The sequence below is a fragment of the Antechinus flavipes genome, chromosome 3 (assembly GCF_016432865.1).
Source record: "Antechinus flavipes isolate AdamAnt ecotype Samford, QLD, Australia chromosome 3, AdamAnt_v2, whole genome shotgun sequence".
In the NCBI taxonomy this organism is placed as follows: Eukaryota; Metazoa; Chordata; class Mammalia; order Dasyuromorphia; family Dasyuridae; genus Antechinus; species Antechinus flavipes.
Genome location: NC_067400.1, coordinates 219,927,004 through 219,945,274, shown reverse-complemented (window position 1 = coordinate 219,945,274; position 18,271 = coordinate 219,927,004).

The window sequence follows — 18,271 nt, the reverse complement described above, 5'->3', positions numbered from 1 at the left end:
TTGCAAATTAAATAATCTAATCCTAATGAATGAATGTGTGAAACAATAAATCATAGACACAATCAACAATTTCATCCAAGGGAATGACAATAATGAGACAACATATCCAAATCTGTGGTTATAAGAGAAAATTTTATTTCTCTAGATGCTTACTTGCATAAAAGAGAGAAAGAGAAGATCAATGAATTGGGTATACAACTAAAAAAGCTAGAAAAAAAAATTAAAAACTCTAGATTAAATACCAAATTTGAAATTATGAAAATAAAAGGGAGAGTAATAAAATTGAAAATAAAAACTATTGAATTAGTAAATAAAATTGAGTTGTTTTTTTGAAAAAAAAAAGGCAAATGTTAAATTATTTGATTACAAAAAAGAAAAGAAAATTGTTAGTCTCAAAAATGAAAAGGGAGAACTTTCCACCAATGAAAAGGAAATTATACTAATAATTAAGACTTATTTTCCACAACTATATGCCAATAAATTTGATAATCCAAATGAAATGGAGGAATATCTACAAAAATATAGATTGTCTAGGTTAATAGAAGAGACAATAAATTAAATACTATCATTTTAGAACAAGAAATAGAACAACAATTAATCCACTCTCTAAGAAAAAATATTCAGGTTTAGATGGTTTTGCATGTAAATTCTACTAAACATTTAAAAACAATTCCAATACTATATAAACTATTTGAAAAAAATAGGGAAAGAAGTACTCCTACCAAATTCCTATTATGACACAAATATGATGCTGATAGCTAAACTAGGTAGGGTAAAAACAGAGAAAGAAAATTATAAACCAATTTCCTTAATGAATATAATACAAAAATCTTAAATAAAATATTAGCAATGAGATTATATAAAGTCATTTTCAGGATAATACACTATGAGCAAGTAGGATTTATAGCAGGAATGAAGGGCTGGTTCAATATTACAAAAACTATTAGCATAATTGACTATATCAATAACCAAACTAACAAAACTCATATGATTATCTCAATAAATAACAGAAAAACATTTGATAAGATCCAAAATCCATTCCTATAATGGATTATAGCTTATAGGAATAAAACTCTATTTATTCCTAATATGATCAGTAGCAAGCATCATGTAATGGGGATAAACTGGAAGCATTAAAAAAAGATCAGGGGTGAAACAAGGTTGCCTACTATCATCATTACTATTCAATATTGTATTAGAAATGTTAGCTTTGGCAATAAGAGTAGAAAAAAAGATTAAAGGCATTAGAGTAAGTAATGAGGAAACCAAATTATCACTCTTTGCAGAAGATATGATGGTATACTTAGAGAACTCCAGAGAATTAACTAATAATCTACAACTTTAGCAAAGTTGCAGGATACAAAATAAATCCACATATACCATCATAATTTTTATATATTACCAACTACGTCCAACAGCAAGAGATACAAAGAAAAATTCCATTCAAAATAATTGTCAATAGTATAAAATATTTGGGAATCTATCTGCCAAGGAAAAGTCAGGAACTATATGAACACAATAACAAAACACTTCATACAAATAAAGTCAGATTTAATTAAGTATTCATGGGTAGGCTCAGCAAATGTAATGAAAATGACAAAACTACCTTTATTAATTTACTTATTTAGTGCCATATCAATCAAATTCCCAAAAAATTATTTTACAGATTTATTTTATTTATTTATTACAGATTATTTTACAGATATAGAAAAAATAATAATAGAATATATCTGGAATAACAAAAGGTAAAAAATTTCAAGGGAATTAATTAAAAATATGCCAATGAAGATGGTTTAGTGAAATAAGCAGAACCAAGAGATCATAGTACATGGCAACAGCAATATTACATGAGAATCAATTCTTATGGGTGAGATTCTTTCTAACAATGAGGTGATGGTTGAGGTTAGTTCCCATGATCTTGTGATGAAGAGAGCCATTTACACACAGAGAGAAGACTATGGGGATGGAATGTGGTTCATAACATGACATTCTTACTCTTTTTGTTGTTATTTTCTTGGATGTTATTTTCTTTCTCATTTTCTTTCCTTTTTGGTCTAATTTTTCTATGCAGCAAGAGAATTGTATAAATATATTTACACATATTGGATTTAACACATATTTTAACATGTATAACATATATTGGATTGCTTGCCATCTAGGAAAAGGAAATGAGGGGACAGAGGAGAAAATCCGAAACACAAGGCTATGGGTCAATGTTGAAAAATTATCCATACATATATTTTTGAAAATAAAAAGCTTTAAAAATTATTTTAAAAAGTATAAACTTATCCCATCATAAAAAAAAATAAAAATCTTCAAGGTGAGATTCATTTACCAGTGAATTCTACCAAACATTTAAAGAACAATTAATTCCAATACTATATAAGCTATTTGGGGAAAAAAAAAGGAGAAGGAATCCTACCAAACTCCTTTCATGATACATACATGATAAGGAAGGATCAAAACAGAGAAAGAAAAGTATAGACCAATTTCCCTAATGAACATTGATGTAAAATCTTAAATAAAATATTAGCAAAGAGATTACAGCAATTTGTCACCAGGATGATACAGGATAATAATGAACCAATTAAGATTTATACCAGGAAGGCAGGGCTTGTTCCATATTAGGAAAACTATCAGCATAATTGACTATATCAATAACCAAACTAAGAGAAATCATAGAATTATATAAATATATTCAGAAAAAGCATTTGTCAAAATACAACATCCATTTCTATTAAATGTAATGGGCTGAGGCTTGAGTTGATGCACTGAGGTCCCAAGCACATGAGGCTAAATAGTAATTGGACCATACTCTATTAATATATAAGCTTGGAGAAAGAATGGCCCCTGCCCACTCTTTGTGCAAGTCCTGATGTGTTGTATAGGAAATGACAATTTTGGTGGGTGGAGGCAGGGGAGTGGAAAAGGAAGGGGAAGGAGAGACTTTTGGGATTGTGATTGCGACAGTTTGCTCAGCTCGGATCGCTCTCTGTTAGCTGGCTTCCTGCTGCAGCTGCCCATATTGCTATAGCAATCTTTCTTGCCCATATTGCTATCGCAATTTTTATTCACCTCTTCACTTCAATAAATATTGAAGATTTTTCTCTTAACCTGAATTCCTGACTCTGGCTGATTTTAAATACGCGGTCATTACAATTAAAAATGGTAGAAAGCACAGAAATAAATGGAATTTTCTTTAAAACAATAAGTAGCATCTATCTAAAACCATCAGCAAGCATCATATTTATTAGGGATAAACCAGAAGCATTCCCAATAAGATCAGAGGTGAAACTTTCACCATTACTTGTGGTGTTCTCTTCTTTTGTATAATATATGATGGTTCTCTCTGGGAGCAGGTTTCTTGGGGTAGGTTCTCTGGAGGTAGCCTTAGTTTTAGTTCAGATCAATAATCACTCCAAATGCAGCCAGGTGTTAAAGTAGTTCTTTATTGTTTCTTCCAAAATAGCCCAGTTAGCTTTTCTTGGTTCTGAGAGCTCTTGTTGCTAGCTTCAGCCTCTCTCCGAATCTTGGTTCTGCCTGACTGCAGATTAGCTTCTCAATCTCCTGAACTGTATTCTCACTCTGTCAATCTTCCAAAGTGACTTCTGGCTCTAGCTCAACTCCAACTCATGGCTTCTTCTGAACTGACTCTGTTTGACTGACTGACTGAAACTCTTTTTATGCTCAGTGTAAAAGGTTGACTCCTCCTCCAAGAGTGGAATCATGGGAGGTATGAATTCACAAAGTTACAAAGTTAATTTTGTGTATCTTCTGTACTTGTGAATTCCAATGTGTGAGCTCTAATGTGTAAACTCTTAAAGGTGTAGACCCAAGCACACAAGCATTACTTCCATCATGTCCACTTAGTACCTTGTTTCAAGTTCTGGCCCATAATATCTCTTTGTAGGATAAGATCAATCATACCGAACTATGCTAAATTAGATATCTATTGTCTCTATCAATTCTAATGAGTTAACACTTTGTAAGGATTCCAACAATTATTTTTCAATATTGTATTAGAAATGTTAGCTTTATCAATAAGAAAGAAAAAAAGAATTTGAAAGAATTAGAGTAAGAGAAAAAATATCACTCTTTGCAGATGATATGATGATAACAAAAGAAGAGAACACCACAAGTAATGGTGAAACTTTCACCATTACTTGTGGTGTTCTCTTCTTTTGTATAATATATGATGGTTCTCTCTGGGAGCAGGTTTCTTGGGGTAGGTTCTCTGGAGGTAGCCTTAGTTTTAGTTCAGATCAATAATCACTCCAAATGCAGCCAGGTGTTAAAGTAGTTCTTTATTGTTTCTTCCAAAATAGCCCAGTTAGCTTTTCTTGGTTCTGAGAGCTCTTGTTGCTAGCTTCAGCCTCTCTCCGAATCTTGGTTCTGCCTGACTGCAGATTAGCTTCTCAATCTCCTGAACTGTATTCTCACTCTGTCAATCTTCCAAAGTGACTTCTGGCTCTAGCTCAACTCCAACTCATGGCTTCTTCTGAACTGACTCTGTTTGACTGACTGACTGAAACTCTTTTTATGCTCAGTGTAAAAGGTTGACTCCTCCTCCAAGAGTGGAATCATGGGAGGTATGAATTCACAAAGTTACAAAGTTAATTTTGTGTATCTTCTGTACTTGTGAATTCCAATGTGTGAGCTCTAATGTGTAAACTCTTAAAGGTGTAGACCCAAGCACACAAGCATTACTTCCATCATGTCCACTTAGTACCTTGTTTCAAGTTCTGGCCCATAATATCTCTTTGTAGGATAAGATCAATCATACCGAACTATGCTAAATTAGATATCTATTGTCTCTATCAATTCTAATGAGTTAACACTTTGTAAGGATTCCAACAATTATTTTTCAATATTGTATTAGAAATGTTAGCTTTATCAATAAGAAAGAAAAAAAGAATTTGAAAGAATTAGAGTAAGAGAAAAAATATCACTCTTTGCAGATGATATGATGATAACAAAAGAAGAGAACACCACAAGTAATGGTGAAATTTTCACCCCTGATCTTATTGGGAATACTTCTGGTTTATCCCCAATAAATATGATGCTTGCTGATGGTTTTAGATAGATGCTACTTATTGTTTTAAGGATGAGAATCCTGGTGAATCAACTAAAAATCTGCTAGAAAAAATTCACAACTTTAGCAAAGTAGCAGGATACAGAATAAATCTACAAAATTCATCAACATTTCTGTATATTACTCTCTATATCACCAACAAAATCCAGCAGCAAACAATACAAATAGAAATTCCATTTAAAATAACTGAAGACAATATAAAATATTTGAGAATCTACTGACCAAGACAAAGTCAGGAACTATATGAACACAATTACAAAATGATTTCCATACAAATAAAGTTAGATCTAAACAATAGGGAGAATTTCAAGTGCTCAGGTGTAAGCTGAGCACAAATACTAAAAATGAAAATTCTATCTAATTTAATCCACTTATTCAGTACCATATAAATAAAACTGCCAAGAAATTACAGAGTTAAAAAAAATAATAGCAAAGTTCATCTGAAAGACGAAAAAGTCAAGAATTTCAAGAGAATTAATGAAAAAAATGCAAATGAAGGTAGTCTAAGCTTAAAACTACATTATAAAACAGCAGTCATTAAAACCATTTGATATTGGCTAAGACATAGTGTAGCTAAGCAGTGGAATAGATTAGGTTCACAAGGTTCACAGTAGTCAATGGATTAAGAAATATACTATTTGATAAGCCAGAATGTCACAGCTTCTGAGATAAGAACTCATTATTTGAGAAAAATGCTGGGAAAACTGGAAAATAGTATCTTAGAAACTAGACACTGACCGACATTAACACTCAATATCAAGGTTTAGACATAAAGGCTGGGGTATGAGAACAAGAGATAGTCAAGATCTCACATACATGGAGAAGAAAGGAAAAAAAGAACTAGAAAACATTATGAAAAGCAAAATGAATAATTTTTATTATATTAAATTAAACAGTTTTTGTACCAAAAAAAATGCAGCCAAGATAAAAAGGGAAGCAGAAAACTGGGGAAAAATGATAAATGTTGAATGGGATGTCGGGAAAATGGGACCATTAATACAATGTGGTGAAAATATGAATTAATCAAATTATTCTGGAGAGCCATTTGGACCATGCCTAAAGTGCTATCAAAATGTACATATCCTTTGATCCAGCAATGTTTCTGCTGGATCTATATCCCAAAGAGATCATAACAAAGAGAAATAGCACCACATATGCAAAAAAAAAAAATGTAGTGGCAAGAAATGGAAAACTGAATAGATGCCCATCAGCTGGGGAATAGCTGAATAGGTTATGGTATGTAAAAATAATGAAATGGTATTGTTCTAAAAGCAAAAAAAAAAAAAAAATCAGCAGGATGATTTCAGAAGAGCCTGGAGAGATCTGCAGAGTGAAGTGAGAAGAACTGAGAGAACAGTTATAGACTTGGCTCTTTTTGACAATCAAGTTATTCAGGACAATTTCAATGGACTTGTGAAAGAGAAAGCCATCTGAATCCATAAAGAGAACTATGAGAACTGAAGGTGGATCACAACATACTTTTAAAACTTTTTTGTTGCTTTTTGCTTGCTTTTTTTTTCTTAATTTTTTTTTTCCCTTTTTGATCTGATTTTTCTTTGCAGCATGATAAATGTGTTTAGAATTGCATATATTTAATTTATATTGGCTTACTTGCTGTCTAGGGGTGTAGTGTGAGAGAAGGAAGAGAGAAAGTTTTGGAATATAAGATTTTGCAAGGGTGATGTTGAAAACTGTTTTTGCATATATTTGAAAAATAAAAATCTATTATTTAAAAAGTAAGAAAAGAGCTATGTCTATCACATTTGACCATCACATAATCTTGTTGCTATGTTCAATGTTCTCTTGCTTCTTCTCACTTCATTTATCATCAGTTCATGTAAGTCTCCCCATGCCTTTCTGAAATCATCCTCTTGATAGTTTTTTCAATAATATTCCATTACATTTCATATCCTTTAAGGTATTCAGCTAGTCTCCAACTGATGGGCATCCACTTAGTTTCCAGTTTCTTGCAAAGTAGTTATATCATTATTATATTATTATATCATTTAGCAATTTATCAAAGCTTTCAGAATCCTTTTTTAAACTATTAATGGAAATACAATTTTCAATGACTTGTTATTGAAAATAAGCATACATTCCCCTCCTCCCATCTAAGTTTGTGAACTATCTGAAATGCATCCATGGAGCCACAATACTTTTGATCTTGTGTCAAAAATACTCTCTTTGAAAAGTTTTCAAAAAATCATTTTTTATTTAGTAGAAAATTCTCTTAATTTGGAGTTTCAGATCATTAAAAGCTCTGAAAAGAAGGCTGCTTGCAAACTGTATTGAGTTAAGGAGGGGAAAGAAGCCAACTATAGTATATTATACCAAGGTAATTTGTAGTCATTCTGATAGATTCATAATGCATAGCATTACAGAAAATCAAGAAAGTGAAAGGGAGGCTCTGTCCAAAAAAAATCTTAAATGATTCTAATGATGACACTGGTTAGTCATATGTGTTGCAGTATAAGTGATAACCTTTCTCATGAATGGCATTCTCAGATAGTACACAGCATCCTCTTCTCAGATTAGCTGAACTTTAGAAAGACTTCAGTCAATGTGCTGATTCAGAAAAACAGTGGTTGGCAGGCTACAAGCTACCCTTAGTTCTCAGCAGTATTTTCTGGAGTAATCCTAACAGCTGCTGTAAAGGATGTAAAGGAAAGAGAGAGTGAGATAAAATGAAAGGAGACAAAGTTTTACTATTACACCTGGATTCCTCAGTTAAGATGTTTACAAACACATAATAGAACCTCAAATGAGAGACAGATAGTGAGACAGATTGCAAATAGGTGAGTAAGCAAGAGTAAACAAACAGTACTTTTTTCCTCTGGATGTTCTTCTCTCTTTCTCATTTTCTGTCTGTCCTTTCATCCTCAACTCTATTCTCAGTATTACTACTTTCTCTACTTACAACTTACTGAGATGCAACTGTTTCTTTATTTTTGTCTTCTTTATCCCATATCTTCTTTTATTGTTTTAAAACATCTGATATAGCTTTTTGTTGTTATTCTTTTTTTCTGAATAACTATCTGTGTAAAACTATAGGAAATAGACCAAATTCTCCTTCTCTAATTCAGCCAGTATATTTATGAGTGAAAGCGCATGCTTTCCTAAGTCCAAGATGTAAGTAGGGATGTGAAGTGGGAAACTAAATGTAAAGATTTAGAAGCAAGTATTCCAAAGAGGATGAAAGGATAGGAATACTGAAGATAAATAGTCTGCCTCAAAACTTAGCTTTCATCTACCCATAATAATTTAGCATAATTAAGAGAAGATAAATCCAATGTCATGTATTGCATTATGAGGGAGAAAGAGATTTATTAGTTAGAAACTGTAACACTATAATTGATTGTTCTTTGACCTGTCATTTATGATTCATATTTCTTAGTTTCTGACTTTGAGCTAAATGTTAAAGTAACTAGTTTATTAAAGATTACATTTTAAGAATAAATTAATTTTCAAGAACAATGTTATTTTTATACTGATTTCATCATTGACAAAGTCAATTTAGAAGAGTGAAAATAACCATGTATTCATAAGCTGAACACTTTCTGTACTTTTAATTCTAAAGTTTTGCCAAATCTCAATATTAAATATATTCACCATTATTTTTAAAAGCTACTTTTCTTATTCCTTTTTAAAATCTTGGAACCATTTGCCTATTCTCACTTTTTTAGTTTATTTACCTTTTTCTGTGGTTCCTTAAAAATTACTTATAATATTCTATCCAATATATCCACAACTCCTCAATAAGTATCTATGACCTATGAAATCTCAAATAGATGCAGATTTTTATTTTACATGAATAGTTATGAGACATTTTTGATTCATTGCTTTCAGTTCTTACATTAAAATGTTCTAATAATGTAATAGAAGGGAAGAGAGATTTTTTTTATGTATATTTAAAGGTACCTTGAAACTTTTATCTTTACAGCATAACTGTGAGAGTAAATTTAAGACACAATCTGTCTATTAAAGATGCTATCTAAATACTGACTTTTAAATTGGTTCAGTTGTCAGTTAAACAGAAGAGAACAATGATTCATGATTCAAGCAGTTTTAGTCTGATCCACATGGTCTGTCCATCCTGGAAGTAAAGGACAGTATCGATAGGAACATGAGGATGAGAAACTGAGTTAATTCATGTTAATAATGTTATAGTGACAGCAGCAGCAGAAGAAGTGAGAAGGGAAGACCATATCTCTAAAGCAAGCATGAAGACAAATTATTGATAAATTCAGATTGTAAGAGATATGATTATGAAGTTGAGAGAATAGAAAAGGCAAAAAAAAAGATGTCTCATTTTATTTAGACTTCAGTTAAGGTGGCAAGAAAAAGGGAATCTGAACAAATGAATCATAATATGCAAGGCAGCTCCTTCTCTACATCTTGGGCAAATCAAAAGAAATGTTTTTAGAGGTATCAATAAGGCAAAACAAAACATATAGTTCTCTTAAACTTTTCATAGTGATGGAATAGATCAATATTGAACTATGAGTGGGTTTTTATCACCTAAGTATCTTTTGTATCAAAAAAAAAAAAAAAAAAAGAACCCAAAGTATAAATCTCTTTATTTTGGTGTGGAAAAATGTCAAGCAAACAAAAAATAGCTTCTTTCTTTCTGAAATAATTGATACAACACCCCACTTTTAATTATTATTATCATTATTTTCATTTTGGTCTATTCTTTTATGAAATGTCATTTAAAGAAGTTCTTAAATCTAGTCTCCTCATAAGTTAATTTGTATAAAACAACGTGGCAAGAGAAATTGGAGTTGAGATCTTTCAATGTACTCAATAACTTTTTGAGGTAAATAACTTAGAGATCAGCTCTCTAAAGTCCTGCTCTCATTTTGCAAATGGGAAAATTTGGGGTTGTAAGATTGCTGATAGCAATTTATCCAAAGCCAAAGAAGTAATTGGTAAAAAAAAAAAAAAAAAAAAAAAAAAAGTCATAGAATTCCAATGCTCTTTCCACTTTACTATATAAACAAATGATGGCCAATTCTAAATCTATTCCATTATACTTTGTTTGCAATAAATTTATATAAACACCCAAACAGCTGACATATTCAATAAGAACATTTATTTCTGAAGAAAATAATTAACCTCCCAGTCTTTTCCTGTGTGTTTCACTTGGTTGCTTAAATAAAAGGTAATAAATTTAACATATTTTATATTAGTTCTAACTTCAGCAATAATAATAAAAATACAAGATATTTATGTGCTTAACCAAACCAAAAATATCTAATATGCCCTAATGTCCTACATAAATATTTATGAAATAGACAAGATTTGGGAATGAAGCATCATGGTAGTTCATGTCAGGCTACAAGAAAACATAAAATGGTTAAAGTTAAACATTTTCATTTGGGAATTATTTTGTGAAATCCCCATAGATCCTTCAAAATTTCTGTCCCTTCACAATACCCTCTGAAAAACCATTCCCACAAATGATTATTGTATTTCCTAAGTAATTCTACTGCAATCTGTCTTATTTTTTCTTCCACTCCTTATTAATCAGGTTTTAGATTTAGCTCCTGTCTTTTGTTAGGCTATTTTTAAACCTGCATGACAGAATGCCAGGCAATCTTATTTCAACACTATAATAGAAAGAGACCTCAGCTAAATAGTGAAATGAATCCTTCATTGACTTGAGCTATATTAATCTTTATGAATTCCACCAGTAACCAGTTTGGAAAACGAATGTCTATACTTGTTATAGATTCCATTTATAAACATCAGTTGTTTGCCACAATAAGTCAATATAAAGTTCTTTTCACCTTGCAATATGTAAATGAGAATCAATTTAGTCTTTTCTAGATAAAGGCTTAATATGTTTTTAGGAGAAAAAAAAGTTAAAACTGAAGGATTAAACTAAGTGAATATGAACATAAAATATCAATAATGATATACTAAACTGCCTAAAAAGGATTGGAATATGTGTGCATATGTGTGATCTGTATGTGTACATTATTGGACATAAAGTCAGAAAACCTGGATTCAAGTTGCTATGCTGTTACTTATTTTAGGTTATTGACTTAAATATCTTAGTCTCCATCTTCTCATTTATAAAATAAGGGATTATCATTCTTCTACTAGCTACCTCATGAGAGTCATTGTGAGGATCAATGAGATAATGAATGTTGGCTAAATTGAATTGAACAATGCACATAACTAGATTTGTGGACACAAGGCACTTTTCAAATGTAGAATAAAAATTTGGATTCATTCATTCAAGCATTCATTCAAAATTAATTAGATTTCTTTTTTTTTTTAATGAAGTGACTACATAGAGTTGCAATAGGCATTCTGAACTATACTTCCATTGCTCACATATATATTCAGACTCTTGGAGAGCACATAAGTCCAGGAAAAGGCACTATATCTGGGATTTCTTTGATATAGAAACTTCTAGATAAGTTAACTTTCTCAACCAATTCAAGTTCACATCTTTTATTGCAATTTTTACTCTTAGAGGGTTTTCTAGTCAATCAATATTTATAAATTATCTGCTCTTTGTCAGGTACTGAAATAAGTGCAATAGATAATCAAAAAAGCAAAGACAGTTCTTACCCTCAATCAAAGTCCCTTTCGCTCACAATCTAATGGGAGAGGCAAAAAAGAGAAATATTCAAAAAGGAAGGTATTAAAATTAAAACCATATGGAAAAAACAAAATATTATCAGAAAGAAGAAGATCAGAAGAAAAAGTAGAAGCAGCAGCAGAAGAAGCAGACGCAGCAGCAGAAGAAAAAGAAGGAAGAGGAAGAGAAGGAGGAGGAGGAGGAGGAGGAGGAGGAAGAGGAGAAGAGGAGGAGAAGGAGAAATGAAGAGGAGGAGGAAAACAAAGAGGAGAAGCAGAAGGAGAAGAGGAAAAGAAGAAAGAGGAAGAGGATGAGGAGAAAGAGAAGGAGGAGGTGGAAGAAAAAGAGGAAGAGAAGGAAGAGGAGGAGGAGAAGGAAGAGGAGGAAGAGGAGGAAGAGGAGAAGAGAAGAACAAAGAGGAGGAGGAGGAGCATGAGAAGAGGAAGAGGAGGAGGAGAGGAGGAAGAAGAAGAAGAGGAGGAAGAGAAAAGAGAAGGAAGAAGAGGAGAAGAAATAGGAGGAAAAGGAGGGAAGCATAAAGTTAGATCTTCTATTTGTCAAAGAAATCCATTCCCATCAGAATACATCTTCATACAGTATCATTGTTGAAGTATATAATGATCTCCTGGTTCTGCCCATTTCACTTAGCATCAGTTCATGTAAGTCTCTCCAAGCCTCTCTGTATTCATCCTGCTGGTCATTTCTTACAGAACAACAATATTCCATAAATTCATATACCACAATTTACCCAACCATCCTCCAATTGATGGGCATCCATTCATTTTCCAGTTTCTAGCCACTACAAACAGGGCTGCCACAAACATTTTGGCCCATACAAGTCCCTTTCCCTTCTTTAGTATCTTTTTGGGGTATAAGTCCAGTAGTAGCACTGCTGAATCAAAGGGTATGTACAGTTTGGTAACTTTTTGGGCATAATTCCAAATTGCTCTCCAGAATGGTTGGATTCATTCACAACTCCACCAACAATGCGTCAGTGTCCCAGTTTTCCCACATCCCGTCTAACATTCATCATTATTTTTTCCTGTCATTTTAGCCAATCTGACAGGTGTGTAGTGGTATCTCAGAGTTGTCTTAATTTGCATTTCTCTGATCAATAATGATTTGGAACACTCTTTCATATGAATGGTAATAGTTTCAATTTCATCCACCTGAAACTTGTCTGTTCATATCCTTTGACCATTTATCAATTGGAGAATGGCTTGATTTCTTGTAAATTAAAGTCAGTTCTCTATATATTTTGGAAATGAGGCCTTTATCAAAACCTTTTACTGTGAAGCTGTTTCCCCATTTTGTTGCTTCCCTTCTAATCTTGTTTGCATTAGTTTTGTTGTATGAAGGCTTTTTAATTTGATGTAATCAAAATTTCCTATTTTGTGATCAATAATGATCTCTAGTTCATCTTTGGTCACAAATTTCTTCCTCTTCCACAAGTCTGAGAGATAAACTGTCCTATGTTCCTCCAATTTATTTATAATCTCGTTCTTTATGCCTAGGTCATGGATCCATTTCGATCTTATCTTGGTATATGGTGTTAAGTGTGGGTCCATGCCTAATTTCTGCCATACTAATTTCCAGTTATCCCAGCAGTTTTTGTCAAATAATGAATTCTTATCCCAAAAGTTAGGATCTTTGGGTTTGTCAAACACTAGATTGTTATAGTTGACTATTTTGTCTTGTGAATACAACCTATTCCACTGATCAACTAATCTATTTCTTAGCCAATCCAAATGGTTTTGTTGACTGCTGCTTTATAATATAATTTTAGATCAGGTACAGCTAGGGCACCTTCATTTGATTTTTGTTTCGTTAATTCCCTCGAGATTCTTGACCTTTTGTTCTTCCACATGAATTTTGTTATTTTTTCTAGATCATTAAAATATTTTCTTGGGATTCTGATTGATATAGCACTAAATAAATAAATTAGTTTAGGGATTTATTATATTCATTGTTCCTATCCAAGAGCACTTAATATTTTTCCAATTATTTAAGTCTGATTTTATTTGTGTGGAAAGTTTTTTTGTAATTTTGCTCATATAATTCCTGAATTTCCTTTGGTAGATAGATTCCCAGATATTTTATGCTGTCAACAGTTATTTTGAATGGAATTTCTCTTTGTATCTCTTGCTGATGGATTTCGTTGGTGTTGTTTAAAAATGCTGAGGATTTATGGGGATTTATTTTGTATCCTGCAACTTTGCTAAAATTATGAATTATTTTTAATAGCTTTCTAGTAGAATGGTAGCTCTTTATTTATTTGCCCATAGTCAACAGATAGCTAATGATGCCATGCTCTAAATTATCCCTATAATATTCCTTCTGCCAACTTTCCTAACAGACTGAAAGTAGAGAGTCTAATCAATTATATATTTCATCATACATTGTGTCCTAGGTACCTCAGCAATACTGAATTAGAAAGAGAGAGAGCATCATTCTTATTCTGATGAATGGAATGAATTTATTGCTAATGACATTGTTTTCCAAACACTACCAATGATCGTAATGGAATGGAAATGTAGTTGACTGTCAGTTTCTGAGGCACTTTTTAATCATTTTGATGATAGAATAAAATGGAAACCTTTTTTTTTTCTTTTCTTCCCTACTTATTTTTCAAAATTATTTTATTGTTTATTAATGCATTCCTTTTAGTAGACCCAAGTAAAAAGAGAATTAATCTAAAATCAATTTTGCTTTTGTTTAGCAATCTTGAGAAATAAGAATTCTTGGTTAGAATAAAACTGAAATTGAATAAAATGAACCTGAGTACAACTGTAGAATCCAACTGTTCATGGTTTCCCTATTCACCCAGACCGTATATACATTTCCTTTGGGTGTTTTAGCAAGCGGTAGTAAAAGGTTAAATAAATGTGTGAGATTTTGACATATGACATTTTATATCACTTATAAAATGAACTTACTTTAGTTTACACGGTGATTTGTTATGGTAATTATGGTTGTTTTTCTAATTTGAATCAAAATGAAATTTTATGAGAAAATAAAATTATTGAGTATGGGCAAGTCTATCCATGGGTATTATTTTATTTATTATAATATTTTTAAAGATTTTTTTTCTTTTGAATTGAATATAAAACCAACTTTTACCATTTATTTTATATAAATTTTGAGTCCAAATTCCTTTTCTCCCTGAGAAAGCAAACACTCTGATGTAGATCATGCAGTCACACAAAATATGTTTCATATTAAACATATTGCAAAAGAGAACACAGAGCAAAAAAAGTAAAGAAAAGTAAAGAAAAAGCATTGTATTGGGATCATTTTCTTGCTGAGAATAGCTAAGACATTCATTTGTGCAATATTGTTGTTACTGTATAAAATGATTTCTTGACTTTGCTCACTTCATTTTGCATCAGTTCATAAAAATCTCCCAGGTTTTTCTTAAACTATCCTGAATGGCATTTCTGTTTTTTTCTTATTTATTTATTGAATATTTTCTCCAGTTATATTTAACATTTTTTTATATTAAAAGATTTTTTTGAGTTCCAGATTCTCCATAAAGAAACCACAAATGATGTTATGCAAAACATTTTCATAGAAGTCATGTTGGGAAAGAAAACATTGATTTTCTCCCTTAAAAAAAGAAAAAAAAACTCAAGAAAAATAAAGGAGAGAGAGAGAAATTATTCAATCTGTACTGAGACACAATCAGTTTCTTCTCTGGGTATGGAAAGGACTTTTCATTATAAGCCTATCAGAGTAATCATGATTCATTGCATTGTTGAGAATAGCAAAGCCATTTACAGCTGCTCATCCCAGAACATTGCTATTACTTTGTATACAATACATTTCACTTTGCTTGAGTTCTTGGAGGACTTTCCAGCTCTCCTCCCCTTTTCCCCCAAGAGCATTCTGCTTATCAATTCTCATAAAACAAGAAAATTTCATAAACTACAATTTATTCAGCCATTCCCCAAATCATCAGCATCCCCTCAGTCTTCAATTCTTTGCCCTGAGAAAAGAGCTGCTACAAATATTTTTGTACATATAGGTCCTTTTCCCTTTTTCCTTCTTTTTAAAACTTCTTTTAGTATTCATGCCCAAGAGTGGTATTATTAAGTCAAAGGATATGAATGAATATATATCCTTTGAACATAGATCATTTATCAATTCAAGCATGGCTCTTATTTTTTTTTCTTTTTACAAAGTTGTCTCAGTTCCCTTTTATGTTTCAGAAGAAAGGCCTTATCAGAGAAATTTGCTTCAAAATTATTTTTTACAACTACTGTTGCTAATTGTATCCCACCCCCATTTATTTTGTTCTCTATCTCCTTTCACCATGTCCATTCTCAAAAGTGTTTTGCTACTGACTACTCCCTCTCAAATATACTTTCTTTTATCACCCTCTCAGCTTCCCCTATCTTATTCTTCTCCTATTTTGTTTCAGGATAAGATAAATTTCTATACCCATATTAAATGTGTATGCTATTTCCTCTTTCAGCCAGTTCTGATGAGAATAAGATTTACTCACTGACTCTCCTCTCCTTCTTCTACTCCGCTGGGGGCAGAGGGAGGAGGAGGGACATAAAAAAACCCTTTTACTTCTTTCTGTTTTTATTGTTGTTGTTGTTGTTGTTGTTTTATGGCTGATAATTAAAACCACTTCACCTCTCCCTTTCCCTTTCTTCTAGTACATTGTTCTCTTCCATGATGAACTCTCATTATTTTTTTATATTATCCCTTCATATTCAATTCCCACCTGTGCCCTCCCTCTACATATATTCCTTCAAACTGCCACAATAATGAGAAAATTCTGTATTATAAGTTTCATCTTCTCATGTAGGAGTGGAAACAGATAAATATAATTCAAAACCTTATGATATAACTTTCCTAATTACCTCCTATTCTTCTCCTGATTTCTGTATTTAAAAATCAAATTTATTATTCAGCTCTGATCTTTTCATCATGAATGTTTGAAAATCCTCTATTTCATTGAATATTCACCTTTTCCTCTGAAGGATTATACTCAGTTTTGCTGGACAGGTGATTCTTGGTATATATATCACAAAGCGTTTATCACACATTCAATGAACATCTCCTATGTTTTCAATTCTTTACAATCACAAAAATGAAAAAGGAGAACTATCCACCAATGAAGAGGAAATTAGAGCAATTATGAGGAATTACTTTGCCCAATTTTATGCCAACAAATTTGACAACCTAAGTGAAATGGAGAAATATCTACAAAATATAGATTACTGAGATTAACAGAAGAAGAAATAAGTTACTTAAATTGTCCCAGTTTTAAAAAAGAAATAGAACAAGCTATTAATCAACTCCATAAAAAAGTTCCCTGGACCAGATGGATTTACATGGGAATTCTACCAAACATTTAAAGAACAATTAACTCCAATACAGTATAAACTATTTGAAAAAATAAGGAATGAAGGTGTCCTACAGAATTCTTTTAATGACACAAACATAGTACCGATACCCAAACCCGGTAGGATGAAAACATAGAAAGAAAATTATAGACCAATCTCCCTAATGAAAATCTTAAACAAAATATTAGCAAAGAGATTACTGATAATCATCGACAGGATAATAGACCATGACCAAGTAAGATTTATACCAGGAATGCAGGGTTGGTTCCATATTTAGAAAATTATTAACATAATTGACTATATCAATAACCAAATTAACAAAAAAAAAATGATTAACTCAATAAAAGCAGAAAAAGCATTTGATAAAATCCAACACCCATTCCTATTAAAAACACTGGAGAGTATAGGGATAAATGAACTTTTCCTTAAAATAGTCAGTAGCATCTATTTAAAACTATCAGCAAGCATCATATGTAAAGGGGATAAACTGGAACCATTCCCAATAAAATCAGTGATAAAAGAAGGTTGTCCACTATCACCATTGCTATTCAATATTGTATTAGAAATGCTAGCTTGGCAATAAGAGATGAAAAAGGGATTAAAGGAATTAGAGTAGGTAATGAGGAAATCAAATTATCACTTTTTTCAAATGATATGATGGTATATTTAAAGAACCCCAGAGAATCAACTAAAAAGCTGTAAGAAATAATCCACAACTTTAGCAAAGTTGCAGGATACAACATAAATGCATACAAACCAACAGCATTCTTATATTTCACTAAAAAATCCAACAGCAAGAGACACAAAAAGAAATCCTGTTTAAAATAATTGTTAGTAATATAAAATATTTGGGAATTTATCTGCCAAGGGAAAGTCAGGAACTATATAAGCAAAACTACTGAACACTTTCTACTGAAATAAAATGAGATCTAAGGAATTGGAAAAAATATCAAGTGCTCTTGGACAGGTCAAGCAAATATAATAAAAATGACAATACTCCCTAAACTGATCTATTTATTTAGTGCTATTCCAATCAAACTCTAAAGAAATTATTTTACTGAACTAGAAAAAATAACAACAAAATTCATCTGGAAGAACAAAATGAAAAGAATTTCAACGAATTAATGAAGAAAAAAGCAAACGAAGATGGCCTAGCTGTGCCAGATCTAAAACTATATTATAAAGCAGTAGTCATCAAAACCATTTGGTACTAACTAAGAAATAGACTAG